At 39.4% G+C, this 8,159-nt stretch overlaps 1 protein-coding gene across 2 annotated transcripts in view; it reads left to right on the forward strand.

Annotated features, from left to right (window-relative positions):
• The first annotated feature begins 962 nt into the window (after positions 1 to 962).
• Positions 963 to 8,159, forward strand: part of LOC108547984 (nephrin) — a 149,639-nt gene continuing 142,442 nt past the window's right edge. For both annotated transcript variants that reach the window (XM_017900735.1, XM_017900736.1), the window contains exon 1: positions 963 to 976. The gene's annotated coding sequence lies outside the window, so the exon portion shown is untranslated. The remainder of the gene's footprint in view (positions 977 to 8,159) is intronic.

The following is an 8,159-nucleotide window of genomic DNA, read 5'->3' on the forward strand; positions in this document are numbered from 1 at the left end:
ATTCTCAAATTGTTATGGGAATAGATGGTAAGTCAGAAAAGAGAAATCCGCGAGTAAGACAAAGCACTGGAGAAGACGAAAGCGAAATCGTATCGAATTGTTTCGCAGACATTTCTCCGTGCAAACGTGACACGGTGTGGTCGCAGTGGAGAACGGAGCACTTCCGGTAGTTCCGTCGGTATAATTGGCGCGAAGATAAAGGCGTGGACACGCGATGCAACAAGAGAAGAAACGTAATCGCGGCGTCCCTTCGCGGACGCTAATAAACGAAACGTCTGCAATTCCCGTGTAACGTTATCGCGTGCAATAAACGCGATAATTCGCTTGCACCCTCGCGACCAATTATCGGTTCCCGCGAAACTGATTATGTTCGGTAATTCGACTTACTCGGCATTATTCGACGCAGGGGCCGAGCGTGTAGCCTCTGGAAAGCACCAGGAATTATCCCGAATTTTCTTGATTTTTATTTTAATCAATTTTTTAATCTTTTTCCTATTCCAATTCTTCTTATTTCTTTATTATTGCTTCAATCGTTTACAAATTTGTCCCATTAACAGTAACTCTATCGTGGTAGATTATTGGTGATCATTTCTTAAATTCTCGTCGTCTTAGTCACTCTTTGTGATTTTTCTTTCAATACACGCGTAATCGATCTTTAATGTCCACCATTTTTCCATTTTTCTTAAAATTCTACTGTTTACTCATTCACCGGTATGGTCGTTCGACCAATGGTGGGTTTATTACTTATTATACTACTTATTATAATTCACTAATTTCTGTCACGATCAGAGGAGGTCAATGATTTGTGTATTATATGTGATTATTTTATCGAATAATATTTTTATTACTTAATGTTATTCGATTTCGAATATCGAGTTTATTAATTTATAATTTGTTTCTTTTTCTTCTGTTACAGGTGAGTGTTGCAGAGAAGTTATAAAGCTTGGTGACTGATGAAGTAATGCTGGAAAAAATTGTAAGTTCTTTTTCGATTACGTCGTTTCATTTTACGATACAAATCCGTGGATTCAAAAATTGCCCAGTAACAAGATTTCCTTTTCGCATAAATTACGCGAAAATCTTGTTACTTGCTTCAATCCGGTAATAATTAAATCGCTGGCAGAAGGATGGATAATTGCAGAGGAAAAAAGGAATTACCGCGATTAGTTGTTGATAAATCGTTTCTCAGCAAGGAAGAAGAATTTCGTATTCGAAAACTGTCGCCGAGTACGTGATTAATGATAGAATAATTAGGGATCGAGTTGGGAAATTTCCTGTAATTGGTTAGATTTTTTAGGGGTGGAAGTAGTTAAAGCAAGATGGTTGGTTAGAGGAACGCAAAGATTTTTGCCATTCTGCGAGCTTGTTTCTTTCCATTCTCGTTATCGGTTTTGGAAATATAAAGAGCCTAACCTACTTTCTGTGCAAATTACAAAAATAATTTCCTCGTATTTGTTATTTCAAAAATATTCCAATCTTTCAATTACATACTTCTAATTCCGATATCAAAACTTATATTCGAATTCAAATACCTAAATATTTCTTTTATGGGGATTCCCCAATGGGGGTTAGTTTTTCTTTGTCTCGTTGTTCCTGTGGCTTTCCTGGTGGGATCCCTAGTATCCGTCTTGCTATGTTATGTAGCAGGTAGGGGGTTGTAAGGAAGGGGTGTGTTTCATCTTGGGTTAGGATGCCAGTGGACTCGTCAGTAAGACTACTTAACAGGCCCTGCCTTAGATGGGGGATACTTAGGTAGGATAGGAACTTGTATTTACGGGAGTCGAGGATTCACTTGCGAGAAACCTCGAACATCCCGTTTTCATCTAGCAGTGAGGGTGTGAACCTTGCTCGCCACACTTTCCATTGTTTTTTAATTACATCTTGCTTCATTTCAACCATATAGAGGGTTTTACTGTTCGTTGCTTCTCTTTTAATTTATGGATGTTTATCGTTACGCAATCGTTTCGTGTTTTGCGTATCTTTTATCAGCATCCAAGACTCCAAATATCAGAATTTTTAAATCATCCTACTTAAAATTGAATGAAATTAAAGATCATATTCTTCCCTAAGTTCTTTGTTTTTTAATTACATCTTGCTTCATTTCAACCCCATAGAGGGTTTCTACTTAAAAGTACGATCTTCCATAGTTGCAATGGGGAGAATAATGTCGATATCCAGAACATTAAACGCTGCCTCGAATAGCGTTTCACTATGATATCAGCAAAATATGGTGAATCATAGGAGAATTTTCATGGCGCCTCTACTGTGCTCTGATATGTTCTGCTTGGCTCTGGGGAGGCCAGCAATAGAGGTCTCGGCTCGTAGTCAAATTCTATTATATTGCAGTGGCTATAGCAAGCCAATAGAATATTTCCTCCTTATTTATGTGTTCGTTGCTTCTCTTTTAATCTGTTGGTGTTTACTATTACGTAAACTTTTCTTGTTCTACGTATCTTTTATCAACATCCAAGACTCCATATATCAGAATTTTTAAATCGTCCTACTTAAAATTGAATGAAATTAAAGATCATATTCTTCTTCATCTTGCAGCAACCCTCAGACGAGCACCCTTAATTCCACAGCCTAATACGATCGAACGAAAAACAGCGATCTGTCACCGAAACCCCAGCGATAGCCGAGACCGTTGCATTAAACCCCGAAAGGGTCCATAATGTATCACGGCTGATCGTGCATCTTGGCAGCGAAGGGGTGACATATTTGCTTGGATTGGAGCGTCTGGAAGAAGGCGTCGGGAGATTTATGCACGGCTCGGGGTGTACGCGTAGGTGCACACACTCGTACATCAAGGTGTCCGGGGTGGATGCAGGGGTGACTGGGATAGAAAGTGTCTGGATTTCACGGAGCAACCCGGGTCGGCAATGAGACCTCGTCCCGTTTCTTGCACTCGGATGATCGATGAACCCTTGTTTACGTTCACGAACTTCATCCAGCTTCGATCCCCATTTTCCTCTCAGCCGCGTTCCATCGACTGAGTCACACATCGGGTACCAAACAGGCTAATACACCTAGTCGTTGTACGAATTACACGGGGTGGAAAGCGAGTTCCTTCCGGTTCGATCGTATTACATCCACGACTCTCGATTTCTTCCATTTTCACCGTCTTTCTCTCGCGTCCTCTCTCGTCCAGCGAGCTTCTACTCGCGCGTGTACACGCGTTACAGCTTCTCGCGAGCTGGGAATGCATAATTAATTCCTGCAGCTACGTCGTTGTTGCCGATTCGTTTTGCCGAGCGTGTTCCACCGGTGAGAATAATAAATCTGTCGGCGTGTTTCGTTCCGTTTGCGAGTATTCCTGCTATCTTGTCGTCGTTTTCTCGTTACACGTTTCTCTGCCGGTTTCTTTTTAAAGTATGTAGCGTTTGGTTCTCGAGGATGTTAAACGAACCGGTTGGAGATGTATCGCGAGGATATCGTGGAAGCATACGGGTTATGAGAAATGGGGTGAGTTGATGGTGGTGTATACCGTTAGGGCAAAGTAGAAATTTGGATACACAGGTGAGATTGTAATTTTAACAACGAAGTAGTTTCGGTAGTTGCGTAGAAGGAAATTGTACTAATTTTAGTTTCTAATTACCGATGTAACGAGCGGCATAGTCGAGGGTGCTTTTAAAAGTAACGGAACGCGCAGGTCTCGGCATGTAATCAAATTCCAATGAAAAATCTAAGCTCGAGAGGTCTCGAAGCTAATGAAAGGATTTAATAGTAAGAGGTAATAATCCTTTTTTAAAAAACCGCGTTGGGGAAACAAAAGGCTAAAGAGCCTGCACTTCAGGCGCGCAGAAATTAACCCCCACTAATGCCACGTTGCTTGGAAACCACGTACCTAGGTAGCTGTATCTCCTACGTGTTATTACACTACCCTTTTATTTTATCGCCTCTGTTATTTTATTAGAAATCGTCGAAATTAAATACTGCGACTGGTAGCAATTTTTCTTGCGAATACGGGAAAAATATTCGATTATATTAATTAAACGTGATATACGTGGATAATAATAATTAATATGATACTACGGGAACAAGTATAAATATCCTATTTGAAATTTATTTAGTAATATTCCATATTAAATTTGATGGAAATAAATTAAACCGGTTAATGAAATAAATTCAATTAAAATTAAAAGTATTAAATATTTCTTAAACGTGTTCAAAAGTACCAGTCAGAGATCATCGATTTTAATTTGTATCGTGCTTCTGTTATTAAAAAATCATACGTATCGAATAAATTCGCGCTTACCCCTTAAAAATTGGTTTCCAAGCCGTGTCGTTATCTTTTATCGGTCAGTCGATTTCGATTCCTTTCGAATTCTAATTATGTTCCCTCGGGATGATTTGTTCTCGATTGAAAACACCGACCTGTTTCACATTTGTGTCGGGCCACGCCGCGTAAGGAAGCCCTCGCTGCTTCTTAATTAATGCAGATCCCCGGGGCATAATCAATAGAACGACAGCCTCTGTAAATTTCGTGCGATTTATGTGGGAAGAAAGCGAAGAAGGTAACGATAAAAAGAGAGAAAAACGGAAAAGCTCCGTATTACAAGTGGAGAGAAGAGGGAAGGTATACCGGGGGGTAGAAATTGGACTCGAGATAAAAATTTTTAATTAAATTTATATATTTCCAGAAATACCTTGATTCGTATTTCGTTACTAAGAAAATGTTGTTGTAAAAATTCGAATGGCGAGGGAAAGGTAAAATTATTATGAAAATTCGATACAATGGCGGAGGGTTGTTACAATTGCACCACTTAAGCTTCCCTTGTTTATTATACATTTCATATTAACAATTAAAGCTTAATATTCGGTGTTGTGTAAGTCTTCTTGTAACAATTAATTTCCGAGCGTAGTCGTCGTTAATTAAAGCGTTTCGATGAAGATAAATAATTGCGTATAATTATTTGTACTTTATTAAAAATTTCTCGCTTTACCACAGACTAATGAAGTATATATTTGCACGCGCGTGCGCAAGTGTCCGTATCGTTTCGTTTCGATCGCGAGTTTTACATTCTGCTGAGTCCACCGTGAGTGTCACGGCAAATTTTATTGGCCGAGCTCGTTTAAACCGAATTAACGCGATGGCGTAATTCGCCGAGCGGCTCGCGAAACAGTCGAATTTAAATTTCTCGATGGGTTTAATTTTACGCGGCCGGGCCTTTGTAAATAGACGTGGGGCAAGTTTATTGACAGGGGTTGGAGGAAACGAAAGAGGTGTTCAAACAACACCTTTGTCCTCGAGAGAAATGTTTTCCATGGATTATGCAGCTTTTCGAAGATACGTTTGTCCGAGCACGAAACTTTCGGCATTAAAATATGATTAAATAATTAAACGTAATTTAATATCCGACTGGTGAAGCCCTTGCTTTAAATTCGATTATAAATTGGAATTTAAAACGTTCGTGTTTGATAAAACATCGTGGTGTTAAATTATCGGGGACAGGTATAAAGCTTGGTTGTAATAGATACTTTGGAAAATATATCGAACTTGCTGTCTTTTGTTCATGCGTGAATATAAAATAAATTATTGTATACAGAAAAAGAATGAAAAAGGTAGTATAAAGTATGGAAAATAAAATTCAATTAATATATGGAACCAGTATTATCGAAATAATTATTTGTATAATAATAATTAAATTATTATTTATTAAAACAATCTAGGAGTTTTGTTAAAAAGGAAATCGTATTGACAAATATTTGATCGACGTACTCGTATACTTGTACCTAGCATTCCCCTTAATTTCTCGATAGGAGAGATTTGTTTCAAAAAATAAAAAGAAATATCTACGAGACTTAACGAATAAAAAGGTTCATCTCGTGTTCCCCCATAAAACTACCCCCTTTCCAAATTAACCAATACATACTTTATAAGCCAAGAACCACTGCAGAGGTAACCAAAATTACCCCATAAACGCGTATTCCGCGGCGGAAAATTTAAATAGCCACATAAACGCCAGAAATATAGCATCCACCATGGCATGTTCAATCCGCAACGAGAACGAGCGTCTAATTTAATCGCGGCAATTAAAACGCCGTCCACCCTTGCGATTCGCGCAAGGGTGTCCGTGCAACCCTTCTCGAATATCACGGTTTTCAACCGCGAAGAAAGTCCTGACACCAACTTCGGACCCTTTCGACGCTTCTTCTTTTTTCCCTCTCTCGCTTTTTTCCCTCTTCTTCTTTTTCCCGGGTCTTGTACTCCTTCTTCCACCTCTTCATCTTGCTCCTCTGCGCCTTTCTCCGCTCGTTCGCTTGCTTTCTTGCGTCGCTTGATGGAATGCATAATTAATTCGTCGAGTTGGGTGTCAAGCACAGTCTTCTTCACGAAATCGCCGCGATAAGAACGAGTGGATTACCGTGCAGGCGATGACACGCCGTGAGCGTTACACCTTGGTCAATTTTGGCGAGGGCTCTCGAGGAGAACCCTCGAGGAGGGCTAGTTCGAGGTGAGGTACCTCGTTGCTTAACGCAGTGCAAGGGTCCAGTAGAAATTATCGCAATTTCTTTTCATTTTTGTGATTTTCCTTTTCATCGTATTTAGAAATTTAGGATAGCTTTGGTTTTAATTATTGCGCGAGTCAGCGAACTATTTTATTTTTATTTTTACATTTTTAATTTTCGATTTAATATCGTGCTGTCTTTGTTCCTTTAATTTCGCGCGAGTAGAAATAAAACGAGAGGAACCGAGTTTTTCTTTCATTATCAATTTTCATTTCCCTTTTTTTACCTATTGCTGTTTGCCTTTAATACTTTGATCACGGAGGTATACGACTTCAATCAAGTGGTTGGACTTGGCTTTAATTTAATCTTAGTTTACACTTCGGGATCGAACTTCCTTCCCGGAAAAAGAGGAAAACTGACTCGCGCAATCAACCTTAAACTAGTTCTCTTCGATCCCTCTTGGGCTCTGTGTTATCACTCGATCTTGAATTTCGTCATAAAAAATTCTTTTCGTCGATTGAAGTTTTTACAGCCGCTTCCACCGCGAGCCAACTAATTGCATTCCGAAGTAAGTCCTCGAAGAAGCGAGCAGGTTTACGATTTACGTTCACTTAGCACGATTAATCCATTATTTCGGATTATTCCGCGTCGCGTTTCATCCAGCGCCATAAGTCCGAGCGATCGCATCGATGCCGTCGGCTTAATAAATTAAGTTTCTCGGGCTGTAGAAACGTTTCGAATAAGTTAAACACTCCTGCCCCGTGTAATATCCATTTCGCGTGTAATAATCGGCTGGATTCATATTCCTTCCATTCACGCGGAGTCTCGTAATGAAAATTCGCATAATTCTATTTTTCCATATGTTTAATATTTTTCAATACATTTTGACATTCGTATATTTTGAAAATTCAACGATTTTATCAAAAGTCGAATTCGTTGCTTTGATTTCAGCCGTGGGGGATAAATTTATCGACTCCCCGTATTCAATTTGCAGGCAGAATTTTTCTGGCTTTATGGAATATTTGAAGAATTCTGGTTTTCAGTTGTTTTTTTTTCCTTTTTGGTACAATTCATTGGTAGTTAGCGATGTTATTAGAACCGGGTTACGCGACTTTCATAGTCAAAGCAGGGATAAAAATTGGAATATTTCCATTCTTCGTTTAGTACTGCGAATAAATACAGTATATTCTCTTTTGTGGCAGAACTTTATACTCCGTGATATTAAAACACGATGATCCACGGGAAATAAGTCCCCGGGATAGACAGGACACAGCAGAACTTTGTATTTCAATTCAATTATTCTCTCTGTAATAACCTCTCTTGCAGAAAGGCAAAGTTGTCATCCTCTCTATATATATAAATTTCGCATCGATCGTAAATTTCTCGAAATTTACATAGCGTACGTTATATACGTGGAAACAAAGACTCGCAATCTCTGACCGAATTCCAATCGTCGAAACTGTCAAAATTTCCACTCTTCTTCGTCCATCGCATCGATCCTCGGATCGCGATGCAAATTCAAAAGAAAAACGCAACAGGAAGACCAAACGATGAGCGAAGAAGCCAAGCCGCGAAACTATCATCGCTGCCGCTATTTCCCAACGGTATAATGAAAGAAACGAAGCCGTGGAACATCAACGAGATCCTCTATCGAAATCCAACCATCGATACAGCAGCCTGAAAGCGGAAGCTAAAACCTGTCACACGAC

Source organism: Eufriesea mexicana, unplaced genomic scaffold (assembly GCF_001483705.2).
Source record: "Eufriesea mexicana isolate 0111107269 unplaced genomic scaffold, ASM148370v2 scaffold1364, whole genome shotgun sequence".
Classification (NCBI taxonomy): domain Eukaryota; kingdom Metazoa; phylum Arthropoda; class Insecta; order Hymenoptera; family Apidae; genus Eufriesea; species Eufriesea mexicana.